At 37.3% G+C, this 23,209-nt stretch overlaps 1 protein-coding gene and 2 long non-coding RNA genes across 8 annotated transcripts in view; 1 reads left to right on the top strand and 2 right to left on the bottom strand.

Annotated features, from left to right (window-relative positions):
* The window catches only part of ROBO1 (roundabout guidance receptor 1), a 994,953-nt gene that overhangs the window by 373,194 nt on the left and 598,550 nt on the right, over positions 1–23,209 (top strand). The window lies entirely within an intron of this gene.
* LOC311608354 lies at positions 7,954–14,399 on the bottom strand. The gene is made up of 3 exons (XR_014782918.1): positions 13,687–14,399; positions 11,006–11,061; positions 7,954–8,216 (listed from the first exon to the last, which is right to left on the bottom strand). It is a non-coding gene; the product is annotated as an uncharacterized lncRNA (long non-coding RNA).
* Positions 18,542–23,209, bottom strand: part of LOC311608355 — a 30,771-nt gene continuing 26,103 nt past the window's right edge. The window contains exons 2-3 of the long non-coding RNA XR_014782919.1: positions 21,516–21,674; positions 18,542–18,796 (exon numbers count right to left, since the gene is read on the bottom strand). This is a non-coding gene — a long non-coding RNA (uncharacterized lncRNA). The remainder of the gene's footprint in view (positions 18,797–21,515; positions 21,675–23,209) is intronic.

Genomic DNA, 23,209 nt, shown 5'->3' with positions numbered 1-23,209 from the left:
AACAGGCGTATTGGAAATGGGTGCCGCAAGTTCTTCCACAGTTCTGGTGGATCAACTAGGGAAATTGTTAGAGACTCAAAGCACCAGGATTAAGCGTAAGACTGTTAAAGATTTCATAAAAACAATAGAATTGAGTAGCCCTTGGTTTATGGTATCAGGAGAGCTAAATATCCAAGATTGGGATCAGGTCAAGTCTGACTTCCAGAGGACTTTACAAAATGAAGGGTTCAACAGTGATCCTATCGCTACCTTTTCATTGTGGCGTCTCATTAGAGATGCACTTAGAAACAAAGAAGAGAAAATAAGAGAGCAGCTAGGAAGTATGGAACTTGCCCTGAATGAAGTGCAGGAGGAACAATCTGTAAAATCTTTGGTCCCATCTGAGATTGCCTCTGATATATCTTCTAATTCTGAGGAGGAAGAGGCAACTTTAACCTCTGAAATACAATACGGGCCCTAAAGAAGTTGAGGGAGTGTAAGATCAAAGAAAAAGAAACTAGAGGAGAGCGGCCCCCGGTGTATAACCCAGATTATCAAAGTCAATTACTTTTGGCAGAGCCTTTTGCTCCCTCTCGGGGAGTAGTCTTTCTAGTAGCCAAAGTGCCTCACCCAACTAACCCAGGGCAAATGCAGAGACAGCATGAAGCCCTCCAGTTTAAAGACAAAAAAGGAGGTAGTTATGGCTTATAGTCCATCTGCCCCTTTTACTATTGCCATTTTTGAATCCTTCACAGGACAGTTTTTAACACCTAGTGATTGGCAACAAATGTGTAGAGCAGTCCTCAGTGGGGGTGATTATTTGCTCTGGTACAATGACTATCAAGAACAGTGTATTCAGACTTCCTCACGTAATGCAGTGGCTGGGGTTCCACAGAGAAACATGGATATGCTTGCAGACATGCGTTGGTATACTGAACTTAGTGCCCAGATATACTATGACCTAACTGTGCATGCACAGATTGCAAGTTGAGCCACGAGAGCTTGGAAGTCCTTGCCTAATAAGGAGGCAGGAGAGCAGCTGTCTAAAGTTGTCTAGGGACCCTCAGTGCCCTTCCAGGAATTTGTTGATTGCCTTATGCAATTGGCAGGAAGGATTTTTTTGGAGATGTGGAAGGAGCCATGCCTATTATTAAACAATTGGCCTTTGAAAATGCTACTAAGTGTTGCCAGGAAGCCCTTAGGCCTTATAAATATAAAAGTGTGAATGACTGAAAATTTGCCGAAGTATTGATACTACTCACATAATGGGGCAACAGTAGCTTCTGCTGTTCAGGGACGGTCACCTTCTGGGGAAGTCCAGCCGAAAATATGTTTCAGATGTGGCCAGACAGGACACCTTAAGAGAGAATGTACTCAAAGGGAGACTGGACAAGCTCGAGACAGAGTTGATCATACCAAACAGGTCCTCATGCATTTGGCAGAGAATAACCCCACTGCCCAGACTTAGCTGAGCCTTGATAAATGAGCATCCAGTGATGGGTAAGACCATGGAGGTACCTACCAACCTAAGATAGGGTTTTGACGCACAAAGCCTTTTCAATGATGGGTAAGATAGGAAATTAGTGTCCTGGCAACCTAAGATGAGGGGGTGGGGGTTGGGAACCAGGCCCAACTGGGCTGCCTGCCTGTCTTGCTGTTGCATGTACTCTTTTTAGCAGCTTCCATGTCTGTGCTTATGGTGGTTAGCTAGTCATGGTTACTGCTCTGAGAACACACCCCTCCCTTCCTTGGGACTTTCCCTTGTGTGAGCAATCACCTCTTGAGGGATTTCACCTGCAAGTGGCATTCCTGTTTTGCTGCCTATAAAAAGGCTTTTTGGACATTGAATAAAGGCCACTGCTCTCTTAGCATGAGGGACCTGCTGTTTTATTGTGTGTTGAATCCGCAGTACCTCACCCTTGACTTGGTACTGGGGTGGCGCAGGCGCCACACTAGAGGGAACAAAATTCCTTCAGAAACAGCTTAGAAGTTGCCTTAGAAGGAAGATACTTATCGTGCGTGAGTGTCTTATTCTATTCTTGATATATACCAAGGTAAACTACAGCCTGTAGCCATGTGGAAACTGTTTCACGTGTACTTAGTGCCCACTGCAGCTTTATTCCTGGAAATCCAAGCCTAGATATGGAAAAATGTGGGAATCAGTTGGACTAAAACAGTCAAATGCTCCTTGGCTTTTAAAGGAAACACTGCATTGTGGAGAGTCACCCAAAGCTACTGTTGGCAAAAATAAATGAGGAAATGATGAGTAAATGTTATGTGCTTTGAGTTGCATGGTGTTCTTTGAACTGCACAATGACTATAGATTTGTGAATGCTTGCATTGGAGGTAACAAGCGGTGTGAGAAAGACACAGAAAAGTCACACAAAAACATTGCAGGCAAAACATAGTGAGTAGAATGTGAGGGTTTCATGACTACACACACAGACGTCTGCAGTGTAGTGTATATTAATTGTATGGCAGTGTAGCTTTTTTTTTTATAATGATGGGCCTGAGATGTGGAATCACAAGAAGTATCTTCATATATCATCACATATCAATGTATATCATCAGTTAAACTCTATTTCTTATGTTGACGTACTTTTGATCAAGTATGTCACTTATTTGTTCGTTCTTATGCCACTTTCAGGTAGGATAAAATCAGTTACAGGATAACAAACGTATATTGGACTAGGCACAGTGGCTCACATCTAGGCTTTTGCCTATTGGCTATTCACATAGTGGCTTTCACTTAGGAGGCTTGAGGGAAGAGAATCACAGCCAGTTTTTGGTTGACTGTGTCTATATAGTGAGTTCCAGGTTGTAATAGCTACAAGTGGGTGAAACAGTGTTTAACGCACACACACACACACACACACACACACACACACACACACACACACAGAACTTTCAAATACCAAAATTATACCATGTTTTAGGTATTAGTTTAATTTACAAGAACAAAAACATTCTTATTTCATCTTCTAGCATTCTTGAAATTCTTTAAATGTCCTTTTCAATGTGTGAATTTATAAAATCTAGGTTTTTTTTAAATCAAATCTATCGATATGAATTTTACCAAAGACACCAAAAATGACATTTTTAACAATCCCTCATGATCAGAACAACTAAGCCCTTCCTAATATCTCAAAGGCTTAACTTCAAGACATCTCAGAGATATTTAATTTCTGCCAAGCAATTGTTTTAAAAATATACCCATGACCCTATTGTCTGACACAACGGAACATGGGCCAGGTAAAAATGAACGCCATTGACCAGTATTTAAAGGAATCTTTATTTTTTCGAAAGGCTATGCTCAAAGAGTATAAGACATAGTCACCTGATTTTTGACCATATCAGGAAATGAGCAACAGAAATGTGGTAATGCCCCAAGGAAACGGAGTTGTTTTGTAGGGAGACCAGGACTTGCTTAGACTACTTAGACATGTCTATGGGTGGATAGTTCCTGTACTAACAACCAGTTCTTGGAATTTTGTCTAGCTGTTTCATTGTGCTTGGGCCAAAAATAGACCCTGTGTGGTATATCTGTTCTCATTAAGTATTTTGTTTATCCCTCCATTTGAGTCTAGTGGCCTGCTGCTCATACAATGACACTAATTGTCCTTAGTGGCTGAGTAGATAGAGTCCATGCAGTCAAAAGAGGTAACATTCTATATACCCATTCTAAAATACCAGAATTCTGTTGGTTTTATGAAATAAAACGTCCTTTTCTTCTCAAAAGTTTGTTTTCAGAATCAGGCCCATAGCCCCATATTGTCTGTTTCTTTGCTGTCTCCCCTCCCCCCAGTGTGTGCCTGTAGGTATTACAATTAAAGTAGACCTCTCTGCCTTTGAAGGTGAAAGAATTTGGGGGTTTTTGGAGGGGGGTTGGTTTTTGTTGCCTCGGAAAATACCTCGTATTTCCACCCATTAGAATAATCCCTTTCTGCTCTTATTTTGGTAACTTTATTAGATGATTCCATCTATTGGAATGTGCATGAGTGTTTCAAGTTGCCTAATGACTTGCACAAAGGAAAGTACTAACTCAGAGATTAAGCCTCCTACAAAGGGTGGAAAACTATACAGAGGTATTTATCCTTGGGCATAGAATTTTAAATTGCTGAAAGTTAGATGTGCTCCTTTGACATAGACCTGAAGTAAATAGCAAGTATTAAGTCTTCTCATAGGAAGTTCATGTCTGTAGTACACAAAGTTTGCAGTTTAGTAATTTGACACACCATGCGTTCTAATTCTATGTATAGGCTCTTCTTGGGTTCTCCTGAATTGTCTCAAATTCCTCACTTTATGTGATCCTTTAACCTCTATGTATCCTGGTCTACTAGGGCATGACACCAAATCTAGCTACTACACATTGTTCATGTTATGTATGTCACTTTAAAATTAGATATCTGTTTAGTATTTCTAAGTGTTGTTTACTTCAATAATTAATATTTTAAAGGACATATTGTTTCCTAGTATTGTAGTAAAAATTTTTAATCCAATTTTTTGGCTGTTGTTGCAATATTTGAATATTTTCAGAATTGATATTTATGACAACTTTTATAACAAACAATAAGAATATTAAAAAGCATGAAACATGCTTGTGTTTTTTGAACAGCAAGATATGTGATACATGCATACATATGGGGCAAAATAAGAATGTAGTTATGTCAACTCTGTGCTTTGGAGATAAGTAAGAATATAACGTCAGTTGTGCCAAGATAGTTAAGCATTAGTCTATTTCTTCAGTTTTCTTGAATTTAATATGGTGTTCTCAATATAATGAGTTCAAAGAAATGATTCATGTTCCACAGAATCATCACCTTTTAAATACGTTAAAAGTAGGTAAACTCTCTCTAACTCTATAGCTGTCTATTTTGGATTTAACAAGCTTTCAGTTTCCTCTTTACAAGAACCAAGGTGGAAATTTAGAATTGAATTTTTTCTTTGCTTATTTTTGGAGTGGAATCCTTCAGTGAAAGTAAAATTTTAATTATGGTCATTATAATTTTTAAAAATTAATTCTTTGTGTACTTTAATTGAGAATGTGAACTTCTAATATATGTTATTTTCAAACTGTTGAACACAAGTTTAAGAACGTTTGGTCCTTAAAATGAACTCAAACCCATGTCATTGTCTACTGAGTTTACAACTATGACAGGAGTTTAAGATAGTCTGGCACCCTGTGTCAGATGTCCTAACTTACAAGGATGAAACTCTACACCCCTACCAAAGTAATATTTCACTGCTATTTGCTAACACAGACTGGTGCAGTCTTTTCAAAGGGACCATAAAATAGAGAAAAAGACAGCATGCACTACTGAAAATTTTAACTTTTAAGCCCTGCTTCCTGAAGGGAGGCATATTACCATCTGTAATGTGCCTAATCCTTCACAATTTCACCGAGGTCAGAGACCATTAAAATAGGAAAGGAAGAAAAAAGAGGGGAGGGGGAGAAAAACACATTGAATAAAAGGCAGAGAGAGGCCTGGTTGGGAGAGGAAGGAAATGTACCTTTAAACCCATAGGCTTTTTGTTCGTGTGTTGCTAATCAATCATGCTAGCTGGCATGGTTATAAGTTAGCCTGATGATCTATTGTCACAAGATCCTATGAGAATTCAAACTCCTAAAGGACTGGTCCTTTCTCACCAAAGCATATATATGACCTTTAAAACTATACGTAGCTACTTTACAGGAGGCTGTAATAGTGAATTAAAGGATTACTAGACTGCTAATTATCCCCTTTCACTTTATTTCATACAAGGAACTCTCAAGCCCATGATATTGTGGCATCTACCCTCTTACAGAACTCGCGTGGAAAGGGTATATTCTTAGACCATTCAGACAGTGTGCCACTGACATGATGTTCATTGCTCGCCATGTGCCATCTTACTACAATATTCTACTGCCTCGATTGACTATTACAGATGACAAAGTTCAGCTCCAGAGCACTGCTGCTTTCAGTGACATTCCTGCTGGCCTGTTAGAGTACTGGCTAGAACACTGGCTGTCCCTGCTAACAACATGGTACCAGCACACTCTCATGATGGTTCAATAAAAAGAGTATGTTAGACTTTTCAGAACAATTGCTTTACACAGGTTGTAGAAATGTTTTTTTTTGTTTACACTAGGCATCCATTTGTTCATTTCTCCCATCCCCTGGAAGCTAATATAAATCAAAACAACTCAAATGTTTTTCATTTCGATGTGGGATCAGCAGCTGTTCCCCAGAACTTCAGTTGACGCAAAAGTACGGTTTTTGTGAGTCTAGTCAGACTGACAATAAAGCAAGATCTGGTTACATCTCATGATGCTTACTGTGCATATGCCCATCAGGGTGCTGAACAACAAAGAACTCTGTTTACTTAAATGCACAGTTTCACCAAAGTCAAGCAGTTACAGCACTTACGTCATTGTCCCTATAGCACTGTGAATCATGGTGGTGGAGAAATGTAATCAATTCCTGACAAGCTCTTTTGATGTGCTCCATTGTCGGCTGACATAACAAATGACCCATTGAAGGGTGCTGGGCTAAACTCAGCTGCTTAAAAGGAAATGGAGTTCAAGTGGACATTTCCAACAGTTTATTTTAAATGTTTATATTTGATGCAGTTCCTTAAAAATAATGTATAATTAGACGCTCTGCTTAGTTTTCCAGAGGAAAAAGAAGTAAATTATAGAGAGTAGCTGGAGATCCAAAAGCTTATTATTAAATGAAGTAATCATAAAACAAATGTTTTAAACACTAGCTACACTGAGAATTATACTAGAATTGTATGAGTTTTACAAATGAGTCACCTTCAAGGATTATAACATTTTCAGTTTATTCTAAGTTTATGATTTGAAAACCTAGTTTTCCTAAGTTCAAATGTACCACAGTAAATTGTGGCATGTTATGTGTTACAGTTAAAGCCTTTTTTAGGGTAACTGCAGAGGCAGAAAAATGATGGTAAGCAGAAAGTCAAGGCCATGTACGACGTGATTCTAAGTCCATGATTCCATAGTATGTACCATTGGTTGCTGAGTCTTTCTAACACATAAGATGCCTAAAGTGGAGGGCTCCAGCACACCACAGAACAAAGGCTGATCTCCAAGTAGAAATTCCATCTGGAGCTATACTACTCTCCTTTAACTAAAGTGAAATAAAGTAAGTCAATTTCATCTAGAGATCTAGATCATTTCTTTCTCTCAAGCACCCCCTAACATGTCCGAGATGGCACAATCTAGGTTCACCCACAAATCACAACACTCTTGCTTAGTCTATACAGAAAGTGACTCTTAGTCACTTACGGTTGGAATATCTGGAAAGTGTCCCATTATAAATTGAGGTTATATAAAAAGATGACTTCATAAATTTTGTACACTAAGGAAAGCTAATTATTGGTGAATTCATTTTATTTAGATTTATGTGGGGTAATACATGATTGTACTTGTGTATCATATACAATGCTTGTTAGAGGATTTTGACATAAGAGTGTTCTCTACCTAGAGCCTTTTGCCATGAATCTGAAAATGTTCTCTTCTTCACTGTCATTGTATCAGTCTAGTCATAGACAGTGTTCAATTATAGGGTCTAGTATGGCCTCCATGGATTTCATGCTTGCTCCTTTTTTCTTTAGATATATACATGTTTTCAGAATCAGTTTAATTTAAAATGCTAAAGTTCATAGGATTAGAAGAGAAACCAAAAAACAATTGCTTAAGATAACAAAACTTATGATGAACACATTTTTGCTTTTATCTGACTTTATCAAAACCATAGTGTTCATTACTTAGGGTTTTTTATTATTATTATTTCTTAAAAGTATTGATAAAGGAAGCTGGGCAAGGTGGTACATGCCTATAATCCCAGCACTCAGGAAGGCAGAGACAGGCTGATCACTTTGAGTTTGAGGCCAGCCTGGTCTACAAAGTGAGTCCAGGAAAGCAAAGGCTACACAGTGCTGCAGTGCCCACCCCCCTGAATGGCCCTCAGGAAGTTCTGGGGCAAAGCAGAAGTTTGTTTATTGCTGAAATAAGGCAACTCTTTATACCCCCCTCCCTGAACTCCCGTAGGCTGTCAAAGTTCTCGCCCCTGTCGTGTCATCATGTGATTAGTGTGCATGGCTCATGCGACCTTGTGCATGCTGATCATGAGTGCCTCGCTAGACTTTCAGTAGGATTTTCAGTTGAAAATTCAAATTGTCGTCAGTGTGCATGGGTAGTCACTTGTTACTTCCTGCTACAGCACAGAGAAACCCTGTCCAGGAAAATAAAAAAACAAACAAACAAAAAAGATTGATAAAGATTCTACTTTGTTAGGAGCCAAATTGATTGGTTTGTTTTATGTTTTTATTGATAGGGGGTCTCGTGCGGTTGAGGCTGTTCTCAAAAACACTACTTTGCCCATGCTTCCCTTGATTTCCTACTCTTCTGGCCTCTAGTATCCATGGCAACTAGCTTCTTTTTCTTCTAGAATTAAATTGATAGTGGTTTGTAATTTTATTTTTGGAAGTAAATACTGATGGTATGACACTGAACGAAATAGACATGCAAATTTCATTTTTTTAAAAAAATTGTGGTCCTGGCTATCCACTCTATCATTTAGCCACCTTTCCAGCACCCATATGCATGCCCAGCATCCTTCAACATACCAGCCTGTGTGTGGATGAATGTCAGCATGCCCAGCATCCTTCAACATACCAGCCTGTGTGTGGATGACTGTGCCCAAGTTATCCAAGTCTTTCTCTCAAATCTTTGCTTCATCGTGGTGTGTGATCTGAAGCTAAGAAATCGAGATCTATGCTTTCTACAGTTCTGAATGCATAAGCACACGTCCCTGAGTCTATTGTTAATTGCTCAGTACCAGACTTGCAAATTGGAGGAGTAACACATTCAACCTCCAGTTTGTTAAAGTGATTAGATATTGATTCTGCTTAGAAGAGCATAATATTTCTTGCAGTGAACTCTGAAGGACTATGCATAATTTTGGAGACTCTTGTAAATTTCAACCTAAAGCAATCTCTCTGGATGTTTATGGCCTCATGTCTAAAAGTGACCAAACAGTATGAGCATTTACATAGGAGTAATATACTTCCAATTTCCAGGAACCTTGGCGCCATACCACACACTGAAGAAATGAAGGATTTGAATGCCCTTTATTATTGAGACCTTTCCTTTCATTGAAAGATCCAGCAGAAGAAAAGGGCTAGTGCCACAGAAGAAAGACAAACTCTCAGCAAAGTGACAGAAACATAATAGAGTGAACAGTTTTAAGATATATTCCTTTAAACAAATTTTGTGCTTAGCAAGAAAAGCAAAATAAAGAACATATATGGGAAGAATGGGAGGCTACAGATAATGGGTTGGCATAAAGTTCTATTAGAGTATATGCATAACATATGGAACCCTAAGTTTTACAGCCGTAATTAACAAAAAACAATAGTAATAATTCTATGACTCTAAAATATCTCTTACTTTTATCTAGAGAGAGAATAGAATAGTAGAAGATGATACTGAATTGATATTGGCTATTATTAATATTTCCATATACTATAATTAGACATCAACGTAACAAAAAACTCTCAGGAAATCCAAGAGGAATCAGATATAGAAAAAGTTAGATATAAACTAATTAAGTCTAATACAAGGCTCCAATCTGGATTAAGGATCATAGTACTTTGAATTCAGGGGCTAGGGTTGCTGACATCTTTCCATATGGCCATTGAAGCCTCCCAGAAAAATAACAGCAGGTTAAACAAAAACAACAAACACAATTCAATGTGTTTTTATTGAAACAAGGAAAACCCAGGAGAGAATAAGATGAGATCACTGGGGAATAAGAACAAAACTTGAATAGATGGTGTAAAAGGGGAAAGGAAATTGTGTTGAATAAGTGGAGAACAGTGATATATCAGAAGTAGAATCATGGGAGAAAAACAATACAGATCATATTTTACACACATGAAAACCAAGGAATGTAGAAATTCAACCACTGTTTTTTCTCCTTTTCATACTCTTTAGGACAGGATCATACCAGGTTTCCTGGGCTGACTTTGAACATTTGATCCTATTACTTCAGGAATAGCTGGGATTATAGCCTTGCGTCCCTAGGCCCAGCTTCAGCTATTCTTTTAAAAAAAATATTATGACCAATCTGCGTACTTTTCCCATGGGAAGATTATGTCTCCCACTCTCGGGGTTTCTGAGTTCTGTGTAACTCTTTGTGTAGGGGTGAGGGGCCGTGTAACATTATACTGACTTAGCAGGTTGTACTTAGAAATTTATCAAAATATGTACATGTAACAAAAATTAATTTTAACAGAGGCCATAAATTTCAAAAAGAGAGTGGCTGGGTATTTGGGAGGGTTATGGTTTCAAAAAAAAAGAAAAATAATTTTAAATGGAATATTATACAACTTGGCATTCTTTGCATAGAAGTTTCTCTTGTTTAATAGTAAAATAAAGATACCACTAATGAAGATGCTGGTAAGTATGATGATTCAGAGAGAATGACATAAAGAAGCCAATGTAAGTAGAATTTAAAACAGAATACACAGCGTGGGAGCCACAAAAGCAGGTTACACAGAAGAAAAGAACTGAGCTGTGCAGTAGGCAAATACAACTGGCATGAGAGGGTCCTAATATCAAGCACCAGGACAGAGACTTAAGTATAGTGGGGTTCTAGTTTTAAACAACACCCACAGCCTTGGAAGACTGCAACCAGGAAGGAGACAAAGGGTAAGGCATGAAGCAGACAAACATGGGGAAAACTCTCCTAGTTGGGTTTTCTATTAGAATGTTAGGGACAAGGATGGAAAATAGATCAGTGGACATGGTCCTCACAGCTCAAGTATGAGGAGCATTTCAGCCTTGAAAGTATGTATCACAAAATGAAAATGAAGTCTGTTCTGGAAATTTTTCTCCTGAAATCATGTAAGCTACATATATTCTTCTTGTCCTCCAACATCTAGGAAAATTGACAGAAAAGCGAAAAGATGAACTAGAGAGCTCAGCTGTTGAGTATTAACCTCAACGTTAGAATCTCACCTGAATCTGGCCCAAGTTTGCACTTTTATAGGTTCAGCCACACTGTGCCTGAGTGTCTGGAATGAAATAAGGAAGATGATGAACATTGTTTTTTCAAAAAAATCTAATAGGAAACCCCCCCCTCTCTGTCTTTCCTCCTTCATTCGCCTCCATTTCTGCCACTCATACTTTACTTTCTCCCTCCTTGCTTCTGTCGCCTTTCTCTTACACACACACACACACACACACACACACACACACACACACACACACAAACACACACACACACACTTTATTATTTTGTCTATTTAATACCAATCATTGTCTTTATTAAGTTCAAGAACAAAACACAAATAATATATTGTATTACTTGAGGACCTGGTCTTGAAATTGAGACACATTTTTATTTAATCATATAATTAATGTTTTATGATAATTTTAATATGGAGGAGCCACTCTGTATTTTTGCACTTCAGCTGGAAACAGAAAGAACCTCCGGGTATTTTCGCTTCCTTTTTCTCCTAAAAATATAAGTCTCTTAGGAACAGAGAAAAATACACTCAACGCCAGACATTCCCAAATTGAAGTTTGCAAAAACGCACAAGTTTTTGTTGTTGTTGTTGTTGTTGTTGTTGTTACAAGAGCATCCAAATTCTTGTCAAAAATTTAATATTATTTCCAAAAAGATAAAATACTAATAAAATATGTCCTTTGGGTATAATATCTACTACACAAATAAAATAGTTACATTTTTTAAATCTTGGGTTTTTCTATCTAGAGACATAAATAAATATAAAAGGACAATAAACAGCTTATGAGAAACAAAATGCTCCATGTTAATAATAATAAAAAATAAACTAGCACACAAAACTTGAGGTCTTTTTGCAGGGCAGCTGTGGACTACTAAAAATCTGGTGTTATAACAGAGCTTTCAGATGCTCTGTAAGATTGATAGTTCAGTGGGGTCTCTGCATCTGGCCTCCTGGATTTCAAACAGTTCCAGATTTCCATACAAGATCACAACCAAGCAAATCCTGTACCCCAGTTATAAAATACACAGGAATTTAGGAATTATATTAGAAAAACACAAGCTTACAATGAGACACAGACACACACAACAAGGGCGATTGTAAGCTTGAGGAACTTGAAAGTTGAGATGCAATGGCAGCATGGTTCTTTCCCTGTTTAGTCACTGTAGCTGTGGCTTATGCTTTAAATTTGGGAACTCATCTTTAAACTTAGCATTAGGACTCAAGATCTTTTATCAAAGCCAGTCATTCATAATGAATAAAAAATGAGGTCATTCAAAAGTATTTATTCGTATTCAGAAGTGGATTAATGATAGGAAGTTGTAAGTATCAAGGGACTGTCTCTCAGGGCTTTTAAAACTTTCACTAGGAAAAAAGGAAATGGTGGGGCTTTGTGTATGTGTGTTTATCAGGTGCAAAGTTAACAAAGTTGAAGACGGATGGAATTTATATTTCTATGGAAATATTTAGAAATCTTAAAAAAGCTAATTCAAGTTTAAATTTTTTCTCATTATTTAATCTATAAGAAAGTGGGGCAGGGAAGAAGGAAGAAAGGAGAAAGGGATTTAGGTGGTTTTCTCTTTCTCATTTCAAATGACCAGAAGGATCTTTTTATGTTTATCTGAGCACAAATTAAATCAATATTATGTACTAAAACATGACAACCTAAAAGGAAACCAAAAATATGCCTAAAGAGATATGAAAGACATTATCCTAGGAATTGAATCTAATAAGAAAAACTAGAAATGTTTTATTTAGATCAAATATCCATGTGTTTGATTTACTTCTGCCTTCTTTTGAAATTGAGCAGCTACAAAGAAGTAATGAGGGCAAGCATAAAAAATTGCTAGGGAAGAAAGTTTCAGAAAATTAAAACACATAGCAAATGGAAGTAAGAGAATTGTGGGACGTAAAACTTAGAAAGGGGATGTGAAAAATAGGGGTTTGGTTGCACATTTGTAGTAGTGCTTACAAAAGTAGGACTTTCTGAAAGTATCTGCAGAAGGATTTCCTCATTGGGCATCCTGTTTTAGCGTGATTAAAAAATGCTTGCAAATCAAAGTTCCCATAAGGAAATGGTATCTTTCCGTTATTCATCAAAGCATTACTCAATGTGTTCATCAACATAGAATTATACAGTGAAAGAAAAGAGCGAAGACTTGTCGACTTTGCATAGTTAAGGGATGACTAGAGATTTGTCTCCTCTGCCACTCATGACTCAGACAAGGTTTGTGAGCAGAAAATCGCCAAAGCAGAGAGATTGATTGGTTATGCTATCAGATTGAATATCAACTTCCCAGACAAAGGACAAAGGATATATCTAAAATGAAGAGCCAAACTACATGAACTGAAAACATTTCCAAACATACAAATTCTATGTGTGTAATTTATTTCAGATATTGAATTGGTCTGTTATGTACACTCCTCAAAAAATCCAAGCCATTCGATGTTATGATTCTGTGATGTCATAATCTTAAATTTTATACAAAGTTCCAGTGACTCACTGTGCTCTGGAAGTTTTCCCGAAGTTGTGTATGTGTGTGTGTGTGTGTGTGTGGTGTGTACATACGCATGTGCACACACACACATAAATATATGCATATATATACACACATATATATGGGTAATGATGTCACCAAGTGCACATAAAAGATGAAGAACAAAAAATTTCACCTGAGTCTTATTGTGATTGAGGTTCATATAGTAGAATATAAAATAGCTTATACTCATCTTTAAAACTCATGTGGCTTGACAGACAATACTCATGTAATGAAATCCTTATGTCAATCTGGAATTTATGAAGTTAAGATCAGCTGCAAACCCTTATGTTGATCTGGAACATATGAAATTAAAATCAACTGCAATTGCTTTCTGTCAGGATTCGAATTGTGATACTATTATTATTATCCCAGTTAATTTTTTATTTCGTGTACACAATGATATCCAGCCATCCTCATTCACTTTGAAATCTTACATTGCTTCTTGGACTGTCTTTTTTTAGAAATGATCCCTGGGTGTTTAAAGTACATTACCTATTTGTATGTTTATCTTATTCTTCACAACATTAAAATTGGAGTTTAATGGCGTTTGAGTAAGTTGAAGTTGGTGGCATTGGTATACCATGCACATTACTGTGAGGAGAAATAATGTCCAGTCAGATATTGCTGAATTTTACTGTCATCCGCTTTGTGTGACATTTGGTATGGGAAAAGCTCTTTGTATCTTTTGCTCAATTGGGTATTGCTATGTTTCCATAGACTATTTCTCCGAGTATGCGGAAAGAGAGAAAATAATAGGAATCCCAATGGAGGCTGCACACACAGGGTGGTGCCAAATTTTCCACAAAGATTCCAAGTAAAAGTTGAAATTACTTTTCAGTTACCTAAAAGGGCATAGACATGAAGGTTTTAGAAGGTGCCACTAAAACCTCTTAGCAAAATGTTGGTGCGCATCTGATAAATTCAGAAAGTATGATAATATATTATTTATTTGAATCATACCTATTGATTCACTTATGACTAGCTTACTTACATTTTGCTAAAGTGTCAGTAAGTAACACTTTTGTATACATTTTAAATTCCCTTGCCATTATAGCTTCCAAATAACGTGTGGAATGTGCACAGTTTTCTACCTCTTTGTCCACATTTGTCATTGTGTTTTATCTCTGCTTCATTTGCCTCATCTTTAGCTACTTTTTAAGTTTCATGTGGCAACATTTTCTAATCTTAGATTTGGATTTTAGTAGTAAACAATTATGATAATAAATTCGAATTCTATTTGCCCATCTCTCACATTCGCAAAAATTCATACTAAGTTTACGTTACCCTACTCTTTGGAATGCCAGGACTCAACACGTGTTAGGTTATTGAGAGACACGAAGTTTAATGGTCTTTGCATTATAGTGCACAATTTCCTGTATCCTCTCCCTTAGGATGAATTTCAAAAAAGTTCTGCCGAGCTAAGGAAAATACTGGAACTTTGATATGTCTCATTGGTCCTGCTTCCTCTTTATTTCACAGCTTCCTTGAATGGTCCCATGCTTAAGATTTCTTTTGTGCCTCTAGATATCAGGCAATTCGCGGCCATGACAGACCAGATAACATTCCTCACATTGCTAATTTTAGGTACAGATTGAGTGTATGCTTAAAATGAGACACTAGCATTCTGTATTTAAAGAGCTCTCTATGTGAAGTAACTCTACAACCTTTGACCTATTTAGTAATGCTTTGGGAAATTACAATTATATACAGGTGCAGGCAATATGTTAAAAAAAAACATTGCAGACATTGGTTAGCTTTCCATGATTTCACATTCTTCCATGGGGGCTATAGATTTTTAAGTCAAGTGAGTGTGATATTTAATAACTCTTTCTCCTTTATGTTTTTTTTACAACTAAAATATGACCTTGCAAGAGCTAGCCATATAGACCTTTGAAAGGAGTGTTTTTGAATAACATGCTCATTTATAAATCACTGAGAATATTAAAATGTAATTTTATGTGTTCATTTATTAATATACCTAATATAATGATATAGTGATGTAAGGTCCAGCTTGTTAATACATGTAATTTTTCAGCAAAAATATTTTAAGTGGAAATAATATTTTTTAAAAAACTGTTGTGTCAAAATGTGTGACTAAAAGAGTCCCTTTTTCCAGTCATGTTTTCTCACCTGTTCTGTTTTTAATAATTAAACTTAAAAGCAACATTTCATTACTTTCATTCAGCATTTCCCTCTCCATCATTATTTCTGTTACAAATGAGAACTCACTGTTCAGGATGGTGAATCAATAGTTGTGTCGTTGTGTTTGCTTTAGTGCCAGTCTTCCCAAAGCTTGCCTAGGCAGTCTGCAGCTTTGCTGATTAAACACACAGCTTGACAGTTTTATCTCATTTCTAAGCAAGATTATACTTTCAAAATACTGCCATCCTCAACTCGCCTTTACACAGTAATGCTTTAGCAATTTCAAAAGCACGTTGGAGATAGGTTAGTACTGTGTATAACGAAGTATCCTCACTATAAATATGTAGTTTTTAAATTATAAAGAATACTCTCCATATAATAAATTTATATTCTTTATAGGCACAAGCTTAAGAAATGCTTTGTGTCTTCGCATAAAATTCTAGCAGTGACTCTATGAACCAATAAAAATTAGAGGTATGTTAAATATTGATTTAAAATTTTCATGCTTTACCACTGTGGCCAGATTCTTAATTGAGCATAAATCAGGAAGAAAACACACACACACACACACACACACACACACACACACACACACACACGTATCCAACATGCAGCAAGTTAGATGAATGAGTGTAAAAGAAATGCTTTTTTTTTTCGGGTTAGGGTAGAAATGTTTGTTTCAAGTTTAATTTGATGTGCATGTATGTTCAAATATGTTGGCGCATCATATAAAAAACTCACCCCTATGTTCAGAACTTCAGACAAATATAACTTCTTAGTGCCTCATGATTAATGTAGACTTTTTGATAGCCGTTCTCTGAACATAGAGTTCGTTCTCAGAGTTAACAGAAGAAAACAGATTAGAGGAATGTATGGAAGCAGGTTTGAAATTTTTACATTTAACGTAACAAACTTGTGTTTCATTTCATCAATATTGTAAGCACTCTGAAGTAGAAATTTGGAAATAAGACAAGAAAAATTCTTAAACCCCAAGAAATAAAGTGAACATTTTAAGTCTAAAATAAAAATGCACACGGAATGATTGAGAGATACACAGCTTATTAACTGTTTTAAGAAATTGTTTAGAATTTTTCCTGACCGCATTTCAATATTTCTTAATTTGCACGGAAATACATTTACAAGTATTCAATGTTTTCAGTTCTCACACTATATTGTCAGTTATGTAGTATGTTACCTGTGGATCAGTTTCCATTTGAAAGTAGTACTAAGCTGAGCATAGTGGTACAGATCTGCCACACTGGCACGGGGGCAGGGGAGGCAAGAGTTTTCTGTGGCTCTGTGATGTTTTCAAGGTCAGCTTGAGCTATATGAGATGCTATTATAAAAAAAAAAAAGCTAAATTTTTGTGTTGCTCTTCTCTTTTTTTTATTTGCTGAATTTTATTTGAGTTTTTAAAACGTGTTTGTTCGCTTTATATCCCAATTGTAGCCTCCTTCCTCATCACCTCCGAGTACCACCGTCTTCTCCCTCATGCCCCCTCCATCCTTTCCCTAGTCCTCAGAAAAAGAAGCCCTCCTCCCCTAACATCTGACCTCAGCCTATCAAATCTCATCAGGACTGCCTGCATCTTCTTCCTCTGTGGCCTGGCAAGGCTGCCCCACCAGGGGGAAGTGATCACCATGTGGGGGCAGGAGCCCATTGTCAGAATAAGTCCCTAGTTATATTTATTTATTTATTCACTTTACATCCTTCTTGTAGCTCCCTCCCTTTTCTTCTCCCTGTCCCACTCTCCCTACTTGTTTTCCCTTCCCCCCCCCCCACCTTACCCTCAGAAAAGGGGACCCACACACCAACCCATTAAAGTCCATCAAGTCTTATCAGGACTGAGCACATGCTCTCCCTCTGTGGGCATATTGAAAAAGCAGCACTCTAGGGGGGAATGATCAAAAATCAGGCAACCGAGTCCATGTCAGAGACCGCCCTCAATCCGCTTACTGAGGAACTCACATGAAGACCCAGCTACCCATCAGGTACATGTGTGTAGGGGGCCTAGTTCCGGGCCATGTATGGTTCTTGGTTGGTGCTTCAGTCTCCCCAAGCCTCTCTGGGCCCTGATTAGTTAGTTGGCTCTGTAGATCTTCTTGTGGAGGTCCAGTCTCATTCCAGATCCTTCTATCCTTCCCCCTCCTCTTCCACAAAGCTCCCTCCTTTCTGCCCTATGTTTGTCCAAGAATCTCAGGACCTGTTTAGATCTGTTGCTTGGTGGAGCCTCTCACAGGACATGCTAAAATACTTAACAAATCTTTTCATACATATAATATTAACTATTGAGCATTTTACTTATTCTCTAACCACTCTTTTTTTCATTGGTGTCTTTATTACTGAGAATCTAATATTCTTTCTTTGATTGTTTTAAATGATGGAAAGGTCATTCACTCCGGTGTCCAAATATCTGTAGTTTTGCTATTGTTTCCATACAAGCTGAATTACGTGCATATATTACTGACAGACAGTCTCAAAGCATAGCAAAACCTCAAAACCTCAAAAATTCCTTTCTCCTTTTTCCTTAGAAACAGGTTTTTCTGCTATATAGCCATGGCTTTCCTGGAATTTGTTATGTAAAATAGATTGGCCTAGAACTCCAAGGATCCACCTGCCTCTGCCTCCCAAACGCTCAGGTTAAAGGCGTGTGGCAACACTCTTAGAGATGTCACATTTCTTATGCCGCATCTGTTCATTAACATGCATCCATTTCTCTGAGCAAAACCCCTGGCTCCTGTTAGACTTCTTGTTTTCCCGGTGCACAATGGACCTAATCATTAAAAACCTCTACACATCTTACTTTTGAAGCACATTGCTTATCTTCCACTTCTGTCACTTCCCCTCTTCATGTTCTCAGTGTGTCTTTCTTGGACGTTGCTCTCAACATTTCCCATCAGGAAAGCTCTTCAAGAGCAGACTCTTATCGGTCTCATACACTCAGATTTGTCCCCAGTACATATTAGATGCTCAGAAAACATTTTGATTGAGTGAACAGTTGGATGGATAATGAGGATGCTTCTATTTTGGGTGCCTGCACTCAACTTGCTCAGTCTGTAAACGTTATCTTAAATGTCCTTTGTTCTTCACCATCACCATACCTTCAAAACTAGATTTCATCACCCACTGAAAGTCCTCTCTGAACATTGCTGCTGGTCTAAATGTCTGTACTGCAATAGCCCATGCTATAGATATTTAAATGTAGAGCACATTAGAAATTCTAAGTAAGTGATTTTTCTTTAATTTCGGGTCCTTTGCCATTAGAAATTGATAAAACATATTTGCTCTTAACCTTGCTTAATGTCTTCTTATTTGTTATTGAAGTCTGATAGTCTGTGCTCTTTTACTATACTATCAGAATTATTGTTTTAGTAATATATTCTAGAATTCATATGCTAAAATAGATTTATTATTTTAAAAAGTTTGATCACTAAATGTTTAAGTTTTAACTGTTATTTATTCCACCATTGTTTTATTCAACAACTGACAAGTTATTAATACCAATGACCCAGTTATTGTATGATTGGTTTTTCTTTCCATGTTTAAAAGAAGCTACTAGAAAATATATTAATGCATACCTATACTATGCTCTCACAGTGGAGAGAGGGACTCTTACTCTAAATGAAAATTTTGTATAAAAGGCCATATGTAACTTGAAATATTCAAGTGAATTCTCCCAGAAGAAAAGGGGGAAAAGCCATCCTTGCCAGAAAGAAAGTGAATAGCTTAACTTTTAGAAGTTGGCAACAGTAGTTTTATCTTACCTCTTAATAATTCTAGTATGTAAGTGTATGCAAACTATGTCATAAGGGTAAGGAGCTTCTGATCCAAGTTGGCATATTTTTCTTTTTTTTTTTTTTTTACATTTTTTATTAATTTATTCATATTACATCTCAGTTGTTAGCCCATCCCATGTATCCTCCCATTCCTCCCTTCCTCCCACTTCCCCCCTACTCCCCTCCCCTCCCCTATGTCTGTGTCTGAGGGGGACCTCCTCCCCCTGAATATGCTCATACGGTATCAAGTCTTTCCTTGGTGACCTATTATCTTTCCTCTGAGTGCCACCAGGCATCTCCATCCAAGGGACATGTTCAAATATGGGGCACCAGAGTTTGTGTGAAAGTTAGATCTCCTTCTCCACTCAACAGTGGAGAATGTCCATCGGCTAGTCCAGGTAGGGGTTCAAGGTTTACTGCCTATTTTTTCCTTGGCTGTTGCCACAGTTTGCGGAGGACCCCAGGGCCCAGACTCGCCTGTAGTTTTCCAGGACCCGCTGGATCCTTCTATTTCCTCTTTCTCCCAGGCTTCTCACACCTAAAGTTTCAATAGGATGTCCTCCCCTCTTACCCACTATCCTGGTAGGTACAGTTTTTCATGGGGACGTACACCTTAGACTAGTGTCTCAATATAAGTGAGTATATACCTTTAGCTCTTTTTGCTTCTGTGTGAACTCACTCATTATGACAATTTCTAGTTCAATCCATTTGTCCACAAATTTTGGAAATTCCTTGTTTTTAATAGCTGAGTAGTATTCCATAGTGTAAATGTACCACAGTTTCTTTATCCATTCTTCTACTGAGGGACACGTAGGTTGTTTCCAAGTTCTGGCTATTATGAATAAGGCAGCTATGAACATGGTTGAGCATATGTCCCTGTTGTGTAACTGGATGTCTACATGTAGAAAAATGAAATTAGACCCCTATTTGTCACCATGCACAAATCTCAAGTCCAAGTGGATTAAAGACCTCAACCTAAAACCACAGACATTAACCCAGTTAGAGGAAAAAGTGGGGAAGAGTCTGGAACTCATAGGCACAGGAGACAACTTCCTGAACAGAACACCAACAGCCCAGGCCTTAACATCAACAATTAATAAATGGGACCTCATGAGGCTGAGAAGCTTCTGTAAGGCAGGTGACACTGTCAAGAGAACAAAGCGACAGCCTACAGACTGGAAAAGATCCTCACCAACTCTTCATCTGACAAAGGTCTAATATCCAAAATATATAAAGAACTCAAGAAATTAAACACCACCAAACCAAATAACCCAATAGAGAAATGGGGCGCAGAGCTAAACAGAGAATTCTCAACAGAGGAATATCAAATGGCTGAGAAACACTTAAAGAAATGCTCGACCTCCTTAGTCATCAGAGAAATGCAAATCAAAACAGCATATTTTTCTTGGCCAACTCTGAATCACTACCAACTGATGAGTGAGTATCTTACAGGCCTGCCAGTTGGAGATACCACTGCTTTTGTGATTAATTTAGTAATATTATGTCCCTGATTGATGCTAAAAATCCATTACAAAAGAGGCAAAATAGCTTTTAAAGTCCATAGAAATGCCCCCTAATTCTCCATATGTATGTGTGTATAAGGAGAATGAGTAAGAAAGACAGAGAGACCAAGTGACTGACTGACTGACAGAATCTAAAACCTATTGGATTTCTCTAGTGGACATGGCAACCCTTGAATGTGTGGTCTTGTTCCTCATAGTGGTCTGTTATCTTTTAGGAAAGTAAAGTTGTGTCTAAGTTGCCACACTGTTACATAGGCATCATCAGACACTGGCGGTGTCACAATGAACTTGTTTCTTTTCTGATGATTTTAAAGCCCATAACTTTGAGTTAGCCACATTTTTATTATATGCTTTAGATACAGTTCTTTCTGTATTATTGAAAGCACTCCATTAACACCTAACAACAAAACTGAAATATTTCTTGGTAACTATACCAAGGATACTAATCAGAATGTAGAGTGGGGATGGGTCTTTTGTTCGGTTTATGGGAGTTATTCAGCAATTGGCACTATGTCTCTTACCAGAGTAAGCACATCTGCAGCTTATATTCCACAGCATCTCAGGAAAGAATAGTCTCAACGTTTTGTTAAAATGCAGCAATACTGACATTTCTTCCCCATGGACTCCTTTGAGATTTCACAGATATATTTTTAATTTTCTGTAAATCTTCATGCTTGGTTCTAAAAGAAAGAAGAAGGGTAGAGCTGGGGAGACAGCTCAGTGGGCAAAGAGCCTCCTACACATGCGTAGGGCCCTGAGCTTAGATACCCAGCACCCAAGGAAAAAATGCTATGTGTGGCGCAGCTTCAGTCACCTCCACTATCGGGGCATGGAGATAGAGGGATCTCAGATCATTGGTCATTCTACAAAAAGTGGTAAGCTCTAGGTTTGGTGAGAAGTTTTGTCTCAAAAAATAAGTGGCAACATGAGCTAGTAAAAATTCAAATACAGGACATTGACCTCCAGGCTCTGAAAACTGCTTTGCCCGAATGGGCATTCACATCTTACACAGAAATCTGCAAACACTGCACACACACACACACACACATACACACACACACACATTATTGAATCTCAAAAATGTTCTGAGGATCCAATGTCCTCAGAACCTTTATATTCCAATATTAATTTTGTTAGTGTAATTGTTTTAAGAATTAGCCTGCTAACTCTACATATTTTTAAATGATTTTGAAACAGTAGCAACCCGTGTTTCTTTATTATGTGACTGCACTACACTAATGAATTTAAAAGATTTACTAAGTAGCTTCCTAAGTAAAATAATATCCAATTGTTCCCTAAGTACTACATTACTCTGAGACAGCTAGCACACTAAATACTTAATAACTCAATGATATTCCCTGGCATCAATGATATTCCCTGAATAAACTTATAATATGCACAACTCCCTATTTTGTTTCATTTATATTAAAAAAATATCCTCTCTGGGTGAGCATAAAGTCCAGAACATTTAAATAATATAAATATACATAGAATTATTTTAGATGTCATTTTCTGCACATATTTGGTTTATCTATTAGGAAGAAATACCTGTATCTTTATGACAATCTAGAATATTACTAACTAAATTCAATTATTTTGAAAGAAATGTTATAGAAGATGATGTTAATTATATTATAGTTCATATTTAAGAGAATAAGAGTTAAGGAAATGCTACCTTTTATTTTAAAATATAAATGAATACTCAAAAGGTTAGTTAGTATATATTTATGTTGGCAACTTAGCTATTTTGGAATAAGAGTAGTATTCATTTAGTCTATACTCAATACCCATATCGTTTAATTTCCCCCTGCAATGCTAACCATATTAAATATCAGAAAAACTTCCAAGTAGTTAGATGCAATACTAGTGACTAGGGTGCCATGTCCTCTGGAAGGGCACTTGATGTTCTTAACTGCTGAGTCTCTCTCTAGCCCCTTAAATACATGTTTAAAATATTTTTAAAAATCTATACTTTAAGAACCCTTAAGTATCATTTTAAATGAAAACTGAAATTTAAGGACTAGAGTCTGGACCTCAAAATCCACACTTGTGTATACGAATGTTGAAATATCAAAAGAACCAGCGCATAATAAAAGCTATCATATTCATTCATGATTTACCTCCGAGTGAGTGAGAGTTGTTGATAATCTCTGAACGCACTAACTAGAAAGGAGCTATGCTATTATTCACCTATGATTCGTTTTCTTTGAACATA

This window comes from Acomys minous (genome assembly GCF_964271855.1).
Source record: "Acomys minous genome assembly, chromosome: 11".
NCBI classification, from domain to species: Eukaryota; Metazoa; Chordata; class Mammalia; order Rodentia; family Muridae; genus Acomys; species Acomys minous.
Note: the sequence above shows the minus strand (reverse complement) of the source record. Positions and strands in the feature narration are given on the sequence as shown.